Source organism: Equus caballus, chromosome 7, assembly GCF_041296265.1.
Source record: "Equus caballus isolate H_3958 breed thoroughbred chromosome 7, TB-T2T, whole genome shotgun sequence".
Taxonomy (NCBI): Eukaryota; Metazoa; Chordata; class Mammalia; order Perissodactyla; family Equidae; genus Equus; species Equus caballus.
Window position 1 is genome coordinate 95,036,664 of NC_091690.1, and position 21,782 is coordinate 95,058,445.

Genomic DNA, 21,782 nt, shown 5'->3' on the forward strand with positions numbered 1-21,782 from the left:
CTGCTTTCAAGAATCTTACAAAGTCTAAATGGAAATGAATTGCATTTTACACAAGTTCTCAGAGACTAAGGAGTTACTCAACTCCATTCTCTTCCATATAAAGGCAACGGAGTTTCAGAAAAGGCAGAGGGCAGGTCATCTGGATTAAAAGAGCTGGACTAAGACTTTTGGAAGAAGCTACTTTCGTCATTTCTACTCCATTTCCCAGTGCTAATGAAAGCCCATTTTATGGAATCTTTGTATGTATTTTCACATTTAAACTCCTGTTTAGAAAGCTTGAGATCAGACAAAGGCATTGCATTGAGTGATGCTTCATATGCTTTCTTAATTGCTTTTTTAGAAGCAATTTCATTCATTGAATTCAAATAGTTATTGAATGCTTACCATGTGTTATACATTGATAGGAGTGAAGCATTAAGCTAAATGCTCAGAAATTCTTGCTCCAGTGGAGACTACATTCTCCATTGTAAGGTCAATGGGGGAAGATCAAAAGTGTGATTCAGTGGCAACATGTTCTTACCTTGACTCAGAGTTGGATATTTTCAGTGATTTTTAAATACTTACACTCTTCAGAAATATTTAAATCCCAAACATCACAATGCACCGGAATATCTTCACTTTTTGGAAGAACTGGTAAATAAATATAACCAATTAGATGTTGTTAATTAGTCCAGGAAGATTTTACTTTTCAAAAAACGCAAGCCCAGAGCATAGAGTTCACAACCGCAGTTCTCTCATGGGTCACCAATGACCTTCTTATCTGAGGATATCACACACAGATTCTTAGAAGCTTCACACCATTGTCTGCCACTCTCCGTGAATCTTTAGAGGATCCTTAGAGCCTGAACTCTTCTAATCTCCCTGCTCTTCTATCTCCTCTTCCTTCTCCAAACCTCTAAATACAGCAGGTCTGGAAATCTCTGTCCTGTCCCCTTCTAATCCATATTCTCATTCTCAAAGTTATCTTGCCCACATTTTCAATCCCAACTGCCCCCCCATATATTACTTATACATTTATACCCCCTGCACTGGCCTCCCCTCTGTATCCCAGACCCTTATATCCTCTTGCCTAGTTGGCATCTATTTTTGCCCAGCTTCTTCTTCTGCTTTAGGTCTCGGTTTAAGCGTCACCTCCTCAGAGCTGCCCACCCTCACTGACCACCATCTCTAAAGCAGGTTCTTATCGATAGTCTCTATCCTAACATGTTGTTTCTTTTCTTCAAATTCCACATCAGTATGTGTCACTTTTCTGTTTACCTTTTAAAAAAAATCCTTGTGGAAGACATTAGTGACCTTGTCCATTGTATTTTCCATGATAATCTCTGCACCTAACACAATGAGTGCATAGACTATGGCAAGCTTCAAGCAAATGTATGCTGTATGAAAGGACAACACATGTATTTCAGATATTCACTAATCATTCTTTAGTGGAAGCTTACTACGTGGATGATAATTACATAATTACGAAGACAATTTACAAAAACTAATAGAAAATTTCAGATAAGAAGAAAAAAACGAGTCTGAAGCCCAGCATAGTTATTAGATGTCTTTCAGAAGATAAGAAGACCTAATAGAGTATAAAATATAATGGCATCAGACGTTTTTGAAAAGTTTATTCACTGAGCAAGATTTTTCAAGATTTCATGCTGAAATTACACAGATGAACTTTGTATAGTTCACAGTAATTGATTACTTATAGGTTAAAAATAGGACTTAGGAACTTCTATTTTGTTTAACTTATTTTTGACAATTTATCTTTAATCTGGTTATCTCCATAATCTACAATATGTTCCCTATTTCCAATTTTAGCAAAGAAATAATGGAAATAAGTTGTGAACACAGCATTGAGAATTTCCATCAGCGAAACTCATCTATTCCTGGCCCATACTCTGACAATTTTTTTCAATTTGGAAGTGGGAATGGTGTGTGTAAATCTTCATTTTAACGCCACATACCAATGATTCTGTCAGGTGATGAAAAGGCGAGTCTTTAACAAACACTGTAGGAAACCAAAAGCATTTCTCTTCTATATATTTTGTATTGTCATCTTTCATTCAAAGTCTTTTTAAATTTGAACTTTAGAAATTGAAGTTTCTGATCACTCCAACCACAGTAGCACTGAAAGTCCTCTTTGCTCTGCTGGGAGGAAGCTTTGCTTATCTCAGTGGTTCTCAAATTTAAACAGATGTGAAAACCATCTTGAGAGCTCTTTTAAAATGTTGATGTCTGGAACCTAACCCCAAAGATTCTGATTGAACAGATCTGCTGTGCGTGTGGGATGTCATCTACCTCTAACTGTAGGTGATTCTATGCACAGGAGGGTTGAGAATCACTGGTCTAAGTAAAGAAATAAAATACGCTTGTAAGAAAAATGTTTAACCATCTAAGAAAAAGTATTTTCTCATCTCTAGAATGCAAGATGTATTTGAATGTGAAACATATGTATTTTCTTTAACCTATTTCATAATTCATTTTTAAACACTCAGATGGCACTGCCTAAGGGAGTCCGTAGTTACAACACAGCAGGAAAGCTGCCTTCCAACTTTCTCCAAGTAACTACGGAGACTTCACAAACTGGGTTACCACAATCCTCTGTAGTCTTCCCAATCTTTCAATGAAAATTAAATCCTTCTTGGTTCCACTCTGATAAATTTATAGAACATACTCTCAGAGAAATGCATTGCTTGATTTTACTTTTCTAAGCAAGAATAAGATGTACTTTTTGGTTTGCCATTGTATCTGGGACACTAGAGTTGATTTTACTGGGTGAAAGTGACATCGGAAGTGGATTAATGTGAGACACACAGGAGGAGGTTGATCATGAAAAATGATGTCAGATGGAGTCATATAGTCTCCTTCAGAGCTTTCATTCTAAAATAATAAACAAACAAAACAAAAGAGGCACAAATTCTGTACAAGTGGCTTTGGCTATTGTTTATCTATTTTCACCTTCTCTTTCCTTATACTCCACCCTCAATCCCCGCATTGGAGTATTGTACACTGGAGTTCAATAGTAACTATTTTATACATTAAGGAAAGTAACATTTTATTCCATATTCAGCCTGTTTCTAGGGGAGTGATAATTTTCGTGATGTGTTTGGAATGCCCAGGAGTCAGAGAAAAATTTTACTTGTTTCTCATGCGTTGATATAAAGATTTCAACTGCAAAGTTTACATTCAAAAGGACATAATCTAGTCTCACTCTGAAGTGGAACAAATCCCTTATTCAGAATCTCTCCTCCTCAAAGTACTCAAATCAATCTGTCTTCCACTCAATTTCCCTGTACTGGATTTTTTTTTTGTTTTTGGCTTTGATCAAATATTTTCTTTCTTGTCTCACATTACTTCTGACTCTTATGAGATGAGATTAGGTAATCTGATATGATAGTGAATAATATTGACAACACCTCAAAAGCACGTAAATATCACAATACCCTTTGCATTTGAATATCCAACAATTCATTTCATATTTTCAAATTTGGTGAAACTAGCATTATTATCACATTTGAAGAAATCAAGATTCAAAGATTCACATGGTGGATTTCTGATTTAAGCAAGAAGGCAGCCTGAACTAATGTAGACATCACTAACAACCTCTATCTTCTACACAATGCTAAAAATTTAGAGATTATAATGAAATAGAACAATATTATAAAGCTGAGCTCAAATTAAAGAAAGGGAAATCCATATTTGTCAAAATGAAGGGGAAACATAAAACTCTAAAGGAAAAATCACAGTGTGATTCTTTGATAGGATGATGTCAATTTGGGGTATGAATACAGACCCTAAGAAGAAGATGGTGCATTAACATCCATTCTGGGGTGTTATACCTATTTGGAGATATGAGCTTGTGACCAAAAGACTCATAGAGGAGGGCACTAATTCCTCTCAGACGTGTGGACAAGCCTGGGAACATTGCAGATGTTGATGCTTCAAGTCACCCATTGGATCAGTGAAGAAGCAATTCATGCTGTTAGTGTATGAAAAAATAATGTACAACAACAAAACCTCTGCCCTTTATAAAATGCAGCAGGAATACACTTTTTTTAAGAATTTATTTTTTTGAACAGTTTCAGGTTCACAGCAAAATGAGAGGAAGGTACAGAGATAGCCCATATACCCTGCTCCAACACATGCATAATCTTCCTCATTATTAATAGTCCCCACCAGAGTGGTACATTGATTACAACTGATGAACCTACGTTGATACAACATAATCACCCCAACTCCAGTTTATATTACAATTCACTCTCGATTTTGTAGATTCTATGGATTTTAACAAATGTATAATGACATATACCTATCATTATGCTATCATACAGAGTATTTTCATTGCCTTAAAAATCCTCTGTGCTTGGGGCTGGCCCCGTGGCTGAGTGGTTAAGTTCGCGCGCTCCACTGCAGGCGGCCCAGTGTTTCGTTGGTTCAAATCCTGGGTACGGACATGGCACTGCTCACCAAACCACACTGAGGCAGGGTCCCACATGCTACAACTAGAAGGACCCACAACGAAGAATATACACCTATGTACTGGGGGCTTTGGGGAGAAAAAGAAAAAAAAATAAAATCTTTAAAAAAAAAAAAAATCTGTGCTCCTCCAAACCCCTTCTCAAGCCCTGGCAACCACTGATCTTTCTATTGTCTCCATAGTTTTCCCTTTTCCAGAATGTCGTACAGTGGGAGTCATACAGTATGTAGCCTTTCCTAGTTGGCTTCTTTCCCCTGGTAATACCCATTTAGGTTCCTCCATGTCTTTTCGTGGCTTGATGACATTTCTTTTTAGCACTGAAAAATATTCCATTGTCTAGCTATACCAAAGTTTATCCATTCACCTGCTGAAAGACATGTAAAGCTGGCATAAACATCTATGAGCAGGTTGTTGTGTATACATGTTTTCAAGTCCTTTGGGTAAATACCAAGGAGCGCAATTGCTGATTGCATATTAAGAGAATGTTTCGTTTTGTAAGAAATCGCCAAACTGTTTCCCAAAGTAGCTGTACCATTTCGCATTCCACCCAGCAATGTATGGCAGCTCCTGTTGCTCGACATCCTTACCAGAATTTAGTGAGTCATCCTTCAGACTTTAGCCATTCTAACAGGTGTGTAGTGGTATCTCAGGTTGTTTTAATTTTCATTTCCCTGATGACATATGATATGGCACATCTTACAATATGCTTATTTGCCATCTGTATATCTTCTTTGGTCAGCTGTGTATTAAGATCTTTGGCCCATTTTTTTCCCCAATTATTTTATTGAGATCATATTGGTTTATAACACTGTGTAATTTTGGGTGTACATTATTATATATCAGTTTCTGTATGGACTGCATCATGCTCACCACCGATAGTCTAATGTTTATCCATCACCATACATATGTGCCCTTTTCCCCCTTTCACCCACCTCCCATCCCCTCCCCCTCTGGTAACCACTGGTCTGTTCTCTTTATCCATGTTTTTGTTTATCTTCCACATATGAGTGAAATCACATAGCATTTGCCTTTCTGTGTCTTGCTTATTTCGCTTAACATAATATTCTCAAGGTCCATTCATGTTGTTGCAAATGGGATGATTTTGTCTTTTTACGACTGAATAGTATTCCATTGTATATATATGCACCACATCTTCTTTATCCACCCATCAGTTGATGGGCACTTGGGTTGCTTCCGCATCTTGGCTATTGTGAATAGTTCTGCAGTGAACATAGGGGCACATAAATCTCTTTGCATTGTTGATTTCATGATCTTTGGATAAATACTCAGAAGTGGGATAGCTGGATTGTATGCTGTTTCTATTTTTTTTTTTTTTTGAGAAATCTCCATACTGTTTTCCATAGTGGCTGCACCAGTTTGCATTTCCACCGGCAGTGTTTGAATGTTCCTTTTTCTCCACATCCTCTCCAACATTTGTTAATTTTTGTTTTGTCTTGTTAATTATAGCTATTCTGACAGCTGTAAGGTGATACCTAATTGTGGTTTTGATTTGCATTTCCATAATAATTAGTGATGTTGCACAGCTTTTCATGTGTCTGCTGGTCATCTGTATATGTTCTTTAGAAAAATGCCTGTTCATATCTTCTGCCGATTTTTTCATAGGGTTGTTTGGTTTTAGGCCCATTTTTTAAATTGGATTATTTTTCTTAGTTGAGCTTTAAGAGTTCTTCATAATTTTATTTTCTTGTAATGTCTGTCTGGATTTGGTATTAGGTAACGATGGCCTTATAGAATGTGTTAGAAGCATTCCCTGCTGTCTATCTTCTGAAAATGATTGCAGATAATTGTCATAATTTCTTCCTTAAATTTTTGGTAGAAATTACCAGTGAATCCATTTGGGCCTGGTGCTTTCTGTTTTAGAAGGTTATTAATTATTGATTCAACCTCTTTAATAGATATAGGCCTACTCAGTTGTATATTTCTTCTTCTATGAGTTTCAGCAGATTGTGTTTTTCAGGGATTTGGTTCATTTCATTCATATTATGAAATCTGTGGGCATAGAATTGTTTATAAGATTCCTTTACTATTCTTTTGAGTGCCGATAGGATCTGTAGTGATCCACTCTTTCATTTCTGATAATTGTAAGTCTTCTTTTGTTAGTCTGGCTGGAGGCTTATCAATATTATGTATCTTTTCAAAACACTAGCTTTTGGTTTGATTAATTTTCTCTTTTAATGTCCTGTTTTCAATTTCATTGATTTTTGCTCTAACACTTATTATTTCTTTTCGTCTTCTTACTGTGGATTTAATTTGCTCATCTTTTTCTAGTTTCTTAAGGTGGAAACTTAGATGATTGATTTTAGATCCTTCTTCTTTTCTAATATGTGCATTCAATGCTATAAATTTCCCTCTAGGGGCCGGCTCTGTGGCCAAGTGGCTAAGTTCCCATGCTCTGCTGCGGTGGCCCAGGGTTCGGATCCTAGGCGCGGACATGGCACCACTTGTCAGGCCACATTGAGGCAGCGTCCCACATCCCACAACTAGAAGGACCTGCAACTAAGATATACAACTACGTACGGGGGGGGGGGGGGGGGGGGCGGTTGGGAAATAAAGCAGAAAAAAAAATATTGGCAACAGTTGTTAGCCCAGGTGCCAATTCTTAAAAAAAAATAAAAGGAAGATTGGCAACAGTTGTTAGCCCAGGTGCCAATCTTACAAAAAAAAGAAAAAATTTCCCTCTAAACACTACTTTTGTTGTATCTCATATTTTGATAAGCTCTTACTTAATTTTTATTTAGTCTAAAATATTTTAAAATTTCTCTTGAGATTTGTTATTTGAACCATGTGTTACTTAGAAATGTGTTGGTTAATCTCTGCTTAGTTTTGGATTTTCCAATTGTTTTTCTCTTTTTAATTTCTACTGTAATTCCATTGTGGTCTGAGAACAACCACTGCAGGATTTCTATTCTTTTGAATTTGTAAAGAAGTGTTTTCTGGGCAAGAATGTGGTCTATCTTGCTAAAAGTTCCATGTAAGTTTGAGAGGAACACACATTCTGCAGTTGTTGAATGAAGTAGTCTATGGATATCAATTATATCTAATTGGTTGATGGTGTTGAGTTCAACTATCTTCTCCTTGATTTTTGCCTGATAGATCTGACCATTTCTGACAGGAAGGTGTTGAAGTCTCTAGCTATGATAGTGGATTAAGTTATGTCTCCTTGCAGTTCTCTCAGTTTTTGCTTCAAGTATTGTGATGTCTTTTGTTAGGCACTTACATGATAAGAATTGTTGTGTGTTCTTGGAAAGTTGACCCCTTTATCATTATGTAATGCCATTCTTTATTCCTGAGTACTTTCTTTGCTTTGAAGTCTACTCGGTCTGAAATTAATATAATTATTCCTGCTTTTCTTTAATTGGTGTTAGCACTGTATACTTTTCTCCGTTCATTTACTTGTAACCTATATGTGTCTTTATATTTAAAGTAAGTTTCTTGTAGAAAACATATAGTTGGGTCTTGGATTTTGTTCTTTCTTTTTTTTTTGGTGAGGAAGATCATCCCTGAGCTAACATCTATCGTCAGTCTTCCTCTTTTTGCCTGAGGAAGACTGTCACTGACCTAACATCTGTGCCAATCTTCCTCTATTTTGTATGTGGGATGCCACCACGGTATGGCTTGATGAGTGGTGCGTAGGTCCACACCCAGGGTCTGCACCCATGAACACCAGGTTGTGAACTGGAGCGCATGATCTTAACCACTACACCACTGGGCCAGCCACCTTGGGGCTTGTTTTTAATCTATTTTAATAGTCTCTCTTTTAACTGGTACATTTAGATCACTGATATTTAAAGTGGTTATTAATATAGTTGGATTAATATCTACCATATCTTTTAGTGTTTTCTATTTTTTGCCCTTGTTCCTTATTCTTATATTTTCTTCCATTCTTTTTGTGCTTTTGTAGTTTTAAGTGAGCGTTTTATATGATTCCATTTTCTTCTATATTTTCTTTAATATCAGTTACACTTTTATTTTTTAAGTGGTTGCCCTAGAATTTGCAATGTACGTTTACAACTCACCCGAGTGTGCGTCCAAATAACACTGTACTGGGGCCGGCCCAGTGGCCGAGTGGTTAAGTTCACGCACTCTGCTTCAGCAGCCCAGAGTTTTGCCAGTTCAAATCCTGGGTGCGGACATGGCACCTCACATCAGGCCATGCTGAGGTGGCGTCCCACATAGCACAGCCAGACGCATTCACAACTAGAATATACAACTATGTACTGGGGGGCTTTGAGGAGAAAAAGAGGAAAAAAAGTAGAAGATTGGCAACAGGTGTTAGCTCAGGTGTCAATCTTAAGAAACAAAAAATAATACCGTACTACTTCACAGGTAGTGTGAGTGCCTTACAATAACAAAATAATCCTAACTTCCATTACTTCATGTCATTTACACATAAGCATACTTACAGACCCACACACACAGAATTGAATACATTGCTGGTAGTATTATTTTGCACAAAGTGTGATCTATCAATTAAGGATAAGAAAAATACAAGTTTTATTTTATCTTGTCTCATTTCTTCTTTGATGCTCTTCTTTATGTCGATCAGAATTTCTGAGCTTCTCTCTACGGAACTTCTTTTAGCATTTTTTTACAAGACTGGTCTACTGGCAACAATTTCCCTCAAATTTTATTTTTCTGAGAATGCCTTTATTTCTCCTTCACTTTTGAAGAATAATTTCACAGTATAGGATTCTAAGTTGGTGAGTTTTTTTCTCTCAACACTAAATATTTCACTCCACTTTCTTCTTCCTTGCATGGCTTCTGAGGAGAAGTCGGATGTAATTCTTACCTCTGTTCCTCTATAAGTGAGATTTTTTTCTCTGGCTTCTTTCAGAATTTTTTCTATATCTTTGATCTTCTGTTTTTTGAAAACAATATGCCTAGGTGTAATTTTTGACATGTATCATGCTTAGTGTTCTCTGAGCTTCCTGGATCTGTGGTTTGGTGTCTGACGTTAATTTGGGAGAAATGCTCAGTAATTTTTCTTTCAAATATTTATTCTGTTTTCTTCTCTCTTTTTTCTCCTTCTGGTGTTCCCATTATGTATATATTACACCTTTTGTATTTGTTCCACAGTCTTTTGATGTTCTATTCTGGTTTTTTCAGACTTTATTCTCTTTACCTTTCAGTTTTTGAGACTTTTGTTAATATATCCCCTAAGCTTGAAGATTCTTTCCTCAGCCATGCCCAGTCTATTTATAAGCCCAAGAAAGGCAGTCTTCATTTCTGTTGCATTGATTTTCATGCCTAGCATTTCTTTTTGGTTCTTTTTTAGGATTTCCATCTCTCTGCTTACCTTGCCCATCTGTTCTTGCATGCTTCCACCTTATCCATTAGAGTCCTAGCATATTACTCATATTTGTTTTTTAATTCCCAGTTTGATAATTCCAACATCCTTGCCATATCTGGTTCTGATGCTTGCTCTGCCTCTTCAAATTGGGGTTTTTGCCTTTTCATATGACTAGCACGTTTTTCTTGATGGCCGGGCATGATGTACCAGGTTAAAGGAACTGCTGTAAATAGGCCATTAGTCACGTGGTGGGGAGCATGGGTGAGGGAAAGTGTTCTATAGACTCATGATTAGGTTTCAGTCTTTTTGTGAGCCTGTGCCTCTGGACTCTGAACTTCACAACCGTCTCTCAAAGTTTTTCCCCCCTTAGGTGGGATGGCTAGAGCAAGCTGAAGTGGTATATTTCACTTCTCCCAGGTCAGTTATGCTCTGACAATACCCCAGCAGGTTTGGGTCTAGTTAGCTAGTCTTTCCTGAGGGCAGGCATTGTTAAGAAGAACAAAGTGTTCTGGCATATTTCAAAATGGTTCATTTCCCCCTTTCATTTCTGGAAGCATGAGGTGATTTTTTTCTCATATTTATGTGAGAACTTGGTCAAACTCCTGGAGGTAAAATTCACAAAAATGTGGCATAGCTAACAATTAGGTCACCCCAGAGTTTTTAACTCTCAGACTCATCCACACTGAGCCTCCAGCAATCTGTCAATTACAGCGCAGTGTTCCCCCCCGGCCCTAGTTCCCACAGTTGTTTCCACATGTGAGTATCTGCTCTAGCATACTGTGATTCCCCGCGTTCACCTGTCTGCCTCTCCAATCTTGGGGGCGATGGTTTGCCCTGTGTCTTTTCCTCTTATGAATCCAAGAAGAGTTGTTGATTTTTCAGTCTGTTCAGCTTTTTACTTGTTCTGACAAAGTGGCAATTTCCTAGCTCTTCACATGGGAACTAGAGGCCTGAAGTCAAGAATATACTTTTAAAATCATCCTCTATTTATTTTGTTTATAAAATTTTCCAGTAAATGGTGAGAATTTTGAGAGTAAGGACCATAACTAGATCCTTCAAAGTACCAAGAAGTCTGCTTTCCACTCATGTGTGACAAGTGCTAGTACTTATCATTAAGACAAAACTGTCTATTGTGGAATAGCTGTTTAGGAAGTGTCACATTTTGTGATCTTTGTAATCACAGCTATAATGGAAGCAGCTACTTTAGTCATTAGAGATGTGTTAGAAATAAGACAGACGTGCTGTTTCCTCTCATCGACCTTGCCTTGTCAAGTTGCCTAATACAGAACTTGGGTACAGAGGGTAGTGGAACATGGGAGGAGGGTGCTGGATACGTAAAACAGAAAGTATGCACACATACCCCCACACAATTTTTTTCAGATTTGTCACTTTGGATTTACTTGCCAAGGCCCTTGGTTTCCTCATCTTCATCACCCCTATTCTCTATCACTGCACTTTGATAGTTTCCTTCAGATAATCTATTATTGATCTTAATTTTAGTATATTCATATATCAATTCACATTTTATACACAGTGCTTATACATAGTTCCCAACACAGAGAAAAACGTTAACAGAGAATTTTTAATACATGAATCTAACTAATGCAATAGGAAAACTTTCCTAGGATGGCAGTGAAAGAAGTTATAAGCAGTCTAACTTAAGGGGATTTTGCAATCGTCTTGGCTGACTCTTCATTTCTCTGTCACCATAGAATAGAAGGTCATGACATTGAATGCTGTATCAGGTGTGAAATCAGCCAGTTAGCTTTGAAAAATTAATCATGATCCCTCTTTTGCGTATTAGAGTATGGCAATGGGAAAAGAGCCAAGGTGACAGGGTTTGGAGTGTCTTGGCCCAGACCCAAAGCCTATCTGGCTTTGAAATATAGAGTTGAAATGCTCAGACCCGGCAGGAAGCAATGACGGTTATTATTGCTTGGGCCAAGGGACTACATCTTCTCTATATTCAGGTGCTTGATCCTCCTACTTTCATGCGCATCATAACATCATGTCTCTAGAGATTAAATGTACATGCTGACTTAACTGTCTTATCTTAATAAAACACAATCCTTAAAAATAGAACTTACATGCTGAAACAAATGGATCTCTGCACTTATATTCATGATTTTAAGCTATACTTTTTAACAGCTGCTACACAGACAATGTAAAATTTCCAATTTTTAACGGTCTGAACATTGACGTAATTGTATGAGTCCATAGAGCTAGTGATATTGCCAAGACCACCCCAAGGCCGTGGAATCAGCAAGACACAGCATCCTCTCGCCTTTTATGACCACAGTTGTGAGTTACTTTCATTCTTCTAAGTCAATCTGCTCTTAATCCTTTGGTTCTGATTTACTTGCCCTTTTGACAACTGAACTGAGCTTTACCACCTCTGTCTTTGGCTTTTAGACTCCACTCCTGGACTACACTGTGGATCTCCAAGCTCCTTATGCCCACACACTTCCCACCAATCCTCCATTCTCACCTCCAACCTTCCATCTCAAGCAGTCTTCAAGTTATCCTTATTGTGCCCTGTCTTGGCCCAGCCAGCTCTCCTTCCATCCTGACCCATGCCATGCCCCTATAATTTAATGGAGACAGTTATGGACTCTGTTCTGGCTTGGCTTTGACTCAGTCCCATAAGCAGACCCTGGGAAATCTTTACACAACACAACATACTGTGTTTCCATTTTTACAGCTTGATCCATTCTGTTTTGAACTAAATGACTACTACTCCCTCTGAACTTCACCAGAGCAGATTTCAGCTAAAATTTTTAAGTAAATCTTATAAGCATTAATTTTCCTTGGATCTTACAATAAGGTATATATAGATTTTTATTCATTCATTCACATGTTCATTAATCCATCTACTTAATAAAAATTCTTTGTGCTCCTACTATGTGTTATTCACAGGGCTAGATACTTTGCTGTGGTGGGGATTCGATTATTTAACTTTATACTCTTTTGAGTCTGTGTGTATCACCTCAGCTCTTTATATTTTTGACTCTTCACCTTTGAAATGGATGTTATAATGCAGTCCTTTTTGATGAGTGGTGAAGTTGAGATATGATAAAAATTTTTTTAAGTTCCAGACAAATATAGCAGATAATTACTCCTTTGGTGACCTCCGGGTTAATCTAAGTTTCTATGATATAAAGTGGTTTTTATAATTGCTCTAGTAAAGACTAACTATAATTTATAAGATGTTGCCTACCTAATAATTGATTGTGCTGTAAACTCAAGGTTGATTCTTAGATCTTGAGATTATTGTTTTTATTAGAACTGTTAACTGAAATTTTCTGCATTATGTACATGTCAAGAACCAAGGTGGTAAATGAAGATGTGCCTCTTGTATTATTTATGAGGTATTTAAGAATACTTGAGACCTCAAAGAATATTTGAGACAAGATATATCATTGTTAGGGGACAGATAATTGAAGAGAGGAAAAACCTCATATGAGGATGATAGAGAAAGGTGAGTAGTTATCACATTAAACTAGTTTTCATCCATTTTCAAGTGAGTCCAGCATTTCACCCTGAATTTAAGACAGGTTCACAAGCATTAATTTATTATACTGAGTTTTGCTGGAATTAGTCAGAAAATTCTTTTACATTTCACTGTACCAATCAAGCGACAAGCTTGGGATGTCAAGGAGGGAATCCCTGTCACAGACAAGCAGTCTCCATCATCTGTTCATTAATAAGAAATACTCAGTATGCTGAGCACTCTCCCTGTGTCAGTCATGGTTCTAAGTGCTTTGACTTATTAATTCCACTAACTCTTCAGTAGAGTCTATTAGGTAGGTCCTGTTATCATCTGCACTTACAGTGGATCATGAAGAGGCTGTGGGATTTGCATAACGGCATTCACAAGACAGCTGTGGTTTCAAAGCAGGCATATGGCTCTGGGGCTTTTTATCCTAACCACTCTCCTAGACAGCCTCTCATCTGGACATCTAACACCCAGAGAAACAGAAATTTCAGAGAAAGGAGCATATATGGCAAGGGAAAAGAGAAACAACTCTACATTAATTCACATTCTGTGACCCAGACTTTTATTTTTCCTTCATGAAATAGTCATTCCTTTGCAAGACTAAATATAATTAATTCTTTAAGGACCAGGACAAATTCAACTTCTTTGATGAAGTGTTTTGCGACTTCCCCATTGCACTTGTACTTTCCTCTCAATTTTGTTGTAAACCTAAAACTACTCAAAAAATAAAGTCTTGTGGCTGGCCCGGTGGTTGTACTGGTTAAGTTCATATACTCCGCTTTGGTGGCCTTGAGTTCATGGGTTTGAATCCTGGCTGTGGACCTACACACTGCTCATCAAGCCGTGCTGTGGCAACATCCCACGCACAAAATAGAGGAAGATTGGCACAGGTGTTAGCTCAGGGACAATCTTCCTCACCAAAAATAAATAAATAAATAGAAAGGACAGTAAAAAGAAAAAATCAGCGTTCTAATTTGTAATTATGATTTCTGTGCACTGAATCATTCAGTTATGTATCCATTCCTCAAACATTCATTGACTGTTTCTGTGAACCAGGTATTAAAAATACAAAGAATAAGGCAAGATATCTGACCTCGAGCATCTCACTTCAATTATGAAAAGGAGAGTATTGACCTCATATATAAAATTCATATGTAATCCTCTGTTTACTTAAAACAAAAAAAATTGGAATTTGAATTACAGTTAAACAACTTTTATTTGCATGATTTCTTAAACAGCAAGAGATACGTCTCTGAAAATTCTTAAGGAAGTAGATTTATAGTTAAGAAAATGGAGACTTTATTGAAGAAATTTTTCATTTCTCTGTTTTCTCTTTCTTGGCTTCCTACGTGTTACCTTAAACTTTTTTTAGAATTCCATCGGATTTATCTATGGTATTATTGAGTGCACCTCTTTCTGCACCTCTTTCTATTGTTATTTTATTGGTTGCTTTAGGAATTATATATATTTTAATTATAAGTACTTTATAATATTTATATTTTCTATAAAATATATACTATATATGAAATACCTAGACAACCAGTAAAATAGCAACAGAAAGAGATATACTCAATAACACTATAAACAAATATAATATATATTAAATATATAACGTAATACCTAGAGCAACTCTCGATAGATAGATAGATAGATAGATAGATAGATAGAGAGATAAATATATGGTGAGGTTGGGTCCACAGTTTCTTCTCTGGTATTTGTTAAGAGAGTATCAGTTGTGTTCTAAAAATAGCAAAAATAAATTCATATAAATAATAAAAATAAAACAAGTAAAAATAATATCAGTTATTTTCTGAAAAGAAAAACCTCTGTCCAGACTTTTTAATTGTACTTAGTGGGAGGAAAACTAAAATAAATGTGTATTGCACCTTTCAGGAAACAGAGTCCAAGTATATGTTTTAAGACCCTGAGATCACTTCCTGTGTTATGGGGTAACGTGTGATTGTGTCTGTGTGTGTATGTGTGACATGTGTTCATGCGCACATGTTCATGCGAATCAGGTTATATTTTATTTTTGTTATTTTTTTTATAAATGATAACTGGAATTTAAGGAAACTTCTCACAAAAAGAGTATCAGTGATTTCAGAGATACACATACTCTGTACCTCAAACTTCCTTTCAAATGGGGCCATAAGAAACGACACACCAAAAATCAAAAATGGTCATTATCCTAGGCAGAGGCACAAGTGAAAGTTCCATATATGTCCCTAGATGCCCAAACCCAAAGATATCCTGTCCTCTAGATTTCCCTTATTATTTTTAGATGAGAATACAAGTGGCTACTCTATAAATGAAATGCTTTCTCCTTCCTTTGGTAGAAATGTTCTCTTTTTATGATTAATTTACACACTGACAGGAAATAATAAAGATTTTATTCTATAATTTATACTCTTCCACTTAATTAGAATGCCTCTTAACTCTTCAAAAGACTTTTGAAGGCAAATTATGTTTTCCACTTTTATCTGTGCTCTGCTTTTCCAGGAAATACGCTTTAAGATCTGAGTTGGTACCCCTCATAGCACCTATATCCATGGCATGGCCTTCCTTTCACAGCACCTACACACCACAATGTGACCCTCATGTGCCCAGGCTGGCTTCGGTCTAGCTCCAGACTCGTTTCTCACCAAATTTAAATCACAGTGACGTGCCCATTTTCTAGTAATTCAGAAAATTTCCCAGACCTTGTGATCATACTGATGCTATTTCCTCACATCCTACACTTCTTCACTGATTGAAATCATACTAAATCTCCCAAGCCTAGCTAAAATGAAGTCTTCCTGGATTTTCAAGTACATATTAGTGGTTTCTTCTTCCAAGACTGGAAACAACTTTGTCGGTTTTATTCATGACAACTGTTATGTCTAACGACACATCTACCTAGAATGCACTGCTATATATTTTTAGGTAGGATAGTATCTTCATTTTTGCTGTATTCCTCTTAGTCACTAGCACAGTTCTTTGCATACTGTTGTACTCAATAAACATTTTCTACCAGGAAAAAGAGGTTTTATTCCACTAAACATAACGTTCAATCTGGAAGATTATACATTGAGTCTGAAAGAAACCCTTGGACATGAGCCCCTAGAAAATTGTATTCCAGGCTGACTGTTACGTCCCATCTAAGGTAATATAAGGAGAGTCACTGTGGGCTACAATAAGAAATGTGTCCAATTTTGCTCCCTGATGAGGTGGTAAAAGGGAGAATCACCCCCATGAGATGGTTTACTTCTGCCTGGGAGCCAGGAACTCTGCTGAGCTCTTTACTCACAGTCCTGTGAGGACAGACAGGCGAGGGAAGAGGACTGAAAAATGCTTGTGATAATTTGTGAAGAGGAGTTTCAGAGATCAACAAAAAGGAGTCTAAATAGCACACCCCTCCACAAGGCAGGGAGAATAATGAGAGAAAAGAACATAAAAAGATTTGTGGTAAACGTAGGGAAGACACCTCATAGAGCCAGCTAAGTAAGAAACAAGGTGCCGGTAGGAGATGACCCTGGGTAATTCTTGATAAAGAGTATTAAGATGAATACCTGCTATACCTCTACTGCTTGTTTTTATAGATTAGTCAGTTACGTTTAAAAGAACCAGCATTAGAAAAGCAAAAAACTTGAAATAACCTAAACTTTAATATAAAATAGCCACTATTTATTAAATATTTATCATGTCCCAACATCATACACAATGTTTTCTAAACCCCATTGCAAATACTTGAGGTAGATAAAATTATCCTCATTTTATAGGTAAGGAAACTGAAGCAATAATAATCATAACAACAAAAATGCTAGTGAATATTAGTAAATACTTACCAAGAATTTAACCTCATTTTATATGCAAGGTTTCGTTAGAGTGGTTAAGCCACAGTTTTTGAGGTCACAGAATAGGTATGTCGCACTCTGGGGTTCAAACACAGGTTGATTTAACTCAAAAATCCCTGCTTTTAACCACTTATCTATAATCTAAATATGACCTGAAGTTTTCTTATATATTCCCCAATATTTTATCCACCAGATTGGAAAGATGATTTCCTTTTAAGCATTGGAGAACAAGAGTTTAGGGATATATACATGAAAACTGTCAGGGAATCAACCTTGCCATCACTTTCCCAAATGTTATCAACAATCCACCACTCTAGACTGGGGAGGATGAGTCAATTCCCATCATGGAAGCCTAAGTACTACTATACCACACTCTTCTCTACTGGCAATCCTGGTCAGCAGCGGGCCGTGCAACTGCCTTAGAAAGAGTAGAGTCTGCTATTCAAATCCCCAACTGATGGGGTTTAATGGCAAAGAATTAGAATTATTGAATCACTATTTCTAACAAGTAATAAGAGAAGACAACTCAGACAACTGTCAAGCCAACAGAAATTGCATAGTACCTTTCAGCATAAGCTGAATGTCAACTCTGAGTTTAATGAACAATGATGAGGTATTACAGGTCAGAGGGCAAGCTTCCCATGGGCCTGCTGTGAGAAGGCCTCCAAGCAACATGCTGTCTTCTTCCAAGGTGCACTTAACACTGTCTAATCGTCAGTAGAGGAAACTAAGAGCATGGGAAGTTCTCTCTCCCATTTTTGCCCAATCAATTTGTGCGCAATCTTTAATTTAAAAAGAAAAACATGTGAGCACCTGCTCTGTACCAAGCACTGTGACAGATGAATGGGAATGCAAAAACAAAAAAGAAATAGAACTTGACTTTCCAAAACTGCTCATCTCTAGTCTGGGCATCTGCACAGTAGGAGAGAGAGTACAAATACTGAAAAAGTAACATGCGATGAAATACGTAAGTTCTGTAATGAAAGTGTATCTAAATCATTTAGTTATATATATTTCTATGGAGCTCTAAGTCCTCCCTCCTCCTTGAAACCTTCTAATACTAACCTAGACCTTATTTAGCTTGGTATCCTTTGACTCCATGTTTTACTATTGCTGGATAAACATAGAGTGTTAAACGGTCAATCTATCCACTTCTGTACATATAATCTTCACCGAAGATCATAAGCTGGAAAAGAGGTAGCAGGCTCAAGAGTGGGAACAACGAATTGGGAGGGGGTGAGCAGTGTGATGGGGGTCAATGAGCAGTGACCACTTAGCACAGAACCACAATGTCTTGGACTCCTTTGGATAGACTGCACTCCTGGCAGCTGGATGGACACAGGGGAGTCAACTTCATTTAAAGGCTGATACTAAATATCAAAGCACTCAGAAGTCCATAATAAGATAAATAAAAATGATTGCATCCTGCTAGTATGATTAATACTTGTTAAATTTATCATACCTCTTAATAACTTGCATTTCAAAATTGGAGTAGGACAAGTAAAGGAAGAATGCCAGAAGGTGGGATTGCAGATACTCGCTATCTATACTATCTTGGAACATTATTATTATTATTATTATTATTCCTTGTTTATTTGTTTGTCCCTCCCCTCTCCTCCCCCTTCCATCAAACAGTATCAGATCCTCACCATTCAAACCACACTTACCCTGCTTTGCATGGGGTCATACTTTCTATGAAGGCTATGTGGTTCCCAGACACTGCGATTCAGAAGGCTAGGATGTAGCAATCTTTTCTAATTCCATATGGGTCTTGAAAGTACCTTTCATTTGGCAACAGCTCTTTTTTATATTTAAAACTGTTTTTCTTGAGACAGGCAATAGAAGTAGCTCTAAAGAACAATGTGACATTACTTTACGTTCTACTTTCCCTAGGTGTGATGATAGGACCTACTCAGAAACTTTCTCCCGCAATGAGAAAGAAGAAAGAAAGCCACTTAGTCCCTGCAAGTTATCTGAGTTGCCTTGGAAACAATTCTGCTGCCTGACAGGAAGAGTTTTATCTAAGAGTAATAGTGTCTTTCAATATAGTGGTTATAATTTATCAAAAGGAAGTAGGGCAGAAATGAATTGTTTTACATTTGAGGAAAGGGACAAGGTTTGGATGGTAAAATTCAGTTTCCAAAGACAGGAAGAGGATGATTCTCTAAGGACAGGCTCGTGAAAGTGAGATCAACAGATATCGCAGAAGAAAGAGACCTTGAAGTATTTACTGAAACCAAACTAGACTCTCGATTGGGTACAGAGTACATGGAAGGTGTTGCTCCTTTATGAGTACCGTATTAATAGTGTCAATAATTCTAGATTTTGAAACTCCTGGGTGAATATGATAAAAGTTGAGTCCTCTCCCCAGGAAAAAAAAAATACATGTAACTACCAGTAGAAACTATTATATAACTCTAAGAATTAATATATAAATATTAGCATTGATTTAACACAACAATTCCAAGATCTAGGTCGATGAGCCCTGGAAAGGTACAGTAGCTTATCCAAGGACACGCAGCTGGAGCAGGGCAGCACCAGGACTCCAACTAAGTCAAATTTGCTCCAGAAAGCCAGCTCTTCCTGCACAATAATCTACAGCCTTATTGATAACACATGCAGCGGGCCAGATTTCGCCTCAACGTAAGGAAAGTGTTTATTATAACTCAGCTGTCTCCTCATGGAAGGGATACGTCTCTCAAGTAAACTCACCAGCATTGGAAGCAGTTCAGCAGGAGTCTGACGCTCTGCATCCCGAGTTGGCAAGCTTTCTCTATACAGAGCTTGATGGTAAGCATTTTGGGGTTTGCAGGTCATACACTGTCTGTCACCACCTTTCAATTACACAGTTGTAGTGCAAAAGCAGCCACAGACAATACATCAATGAATGAATGCGACTTTGTTCCAGTGAAACTTTATTGTGAACATTGAAGTTAGGATTTCATATAATTTTCAAGTTCACAATGTATCATTCTTCCTTTGATTTCTTTCAACCATTTAAAAATATAAAGACAATTTTTAGCTAGAGGGACACACACAAATAGGCAGAGAGCTAGATTTGAGAGTTGATGCTTTTATACTGCAGCAGAACCTCTTTTAAAAGCCATGATTCTCATTTATCTTGAACAAAAAGTTAAAAAAGAAAATTATAGTATGAAGCCTACAAGTAAAGAATTTCAAAAGTGACACTGTATATCTATAAATAATTATATTATATTATATGCCAATTAAATACATTACCTATTCTTTCAAAATGCCGTCAGTGAATGCCTGCAATAAGTAGGGACTATTAATAGTAGTTTAACATCTGAAGGTGAATTAAATATAATTCCTACCTCTTGGACTTTACAGTCTGGTGAGGGGCGGAAGTAGGTGGGTACACAGACATTAAACAACACACACATGCATGTGTAATTACATATCACATTAACACCAATAAAGAAATAGTGCACTGGAAAGAGAGCATTCTTTCTGTTCTATGTCAGTTTAGGTGGCTTTTCTCAAATGGCTATGTCAATGGTGTGCTGGTAAGCCAGCTTTGGGAAGGGAGGAAGACTTCATTTATAATTTTTGCCAATTTACACCAAAGAAGGTGCAAATATCCCCACCACGGCAGATTTCAAGCTCCCAACATGACGTTGCTGAAGATGTGCATAATCTACTCTTACCAGCAATATGCAACCAACTCCAGCTAACTCAGGCTATGTCCCAGCTCATCAATGACCTTGGACAAAGGCTCCACCTATCTGAGTCGCAATTTCTTTATCTGTTAAAAATAAAAAGTCACAATGATCTGAGCCATAAAAATAACATAATCCATATCCCCTTCACAAAATTGTAGGAGAATAATTTGTAAAAGACCTGTACCATAATGGAATTATTATTGCTATTAATAATAATAGCAAAAACACTTTTAGTTGGAGGAGCAAATAGTCCTGCATTTGTCTTGGTTCTATTATACATTGATGATATAATCTTGGGAAAATGATGTACATTTTCTTCTAAGTCTCAGTTTGGTTGCATGTTAAATAAGAACTATAAGAGCATATAACATATAGGATTATGATACATAAAAGGATTACTGTAGTACCTGACATATATGTGCTTAATAAATATTAGCTATTATTAGTTCCCTTGTACAAAATCATGAAATTATATCTTGAGGCTAGTTTCTTCATCAGAAAGAAATTATGTAACTACTCACATGGGTATTATGGAGATCAAACACAAACTCTGGTAACTGGAAGGCCTATACTAAGATGGGGAGCAATGGAGAGAATCAGAATATATTGAGCGTGTATTACTGTAGATTGAAGGTAAATCATTACATAGTCACTAAGATCTAGTTTTACCCACAGAACACTTCAACACCAAATGTGTGGGGTTTTACGAAGAGTTCTTCAACTCTCCAGACACCAGCTGGTGTCCCACAATTCAATTTACCTGGATTTAGCATCAGATTCCCACAAGTTAAGGGCTCAGCACAAGAACGCCCCCACTTCAGATGCCAGTCACAAGTCCTGAGCCTTCCATACTTCTGACCGACTGGGTGTAAATTGGGGATTGCCACCACCACCCCTGTAGGCTCGATAATTTGCTAGAATGGATCACAGAACTCAGGAAAACAATTTACTTACCATTCCTTGTTTATTATAAAAGATACAATTCAGGAAC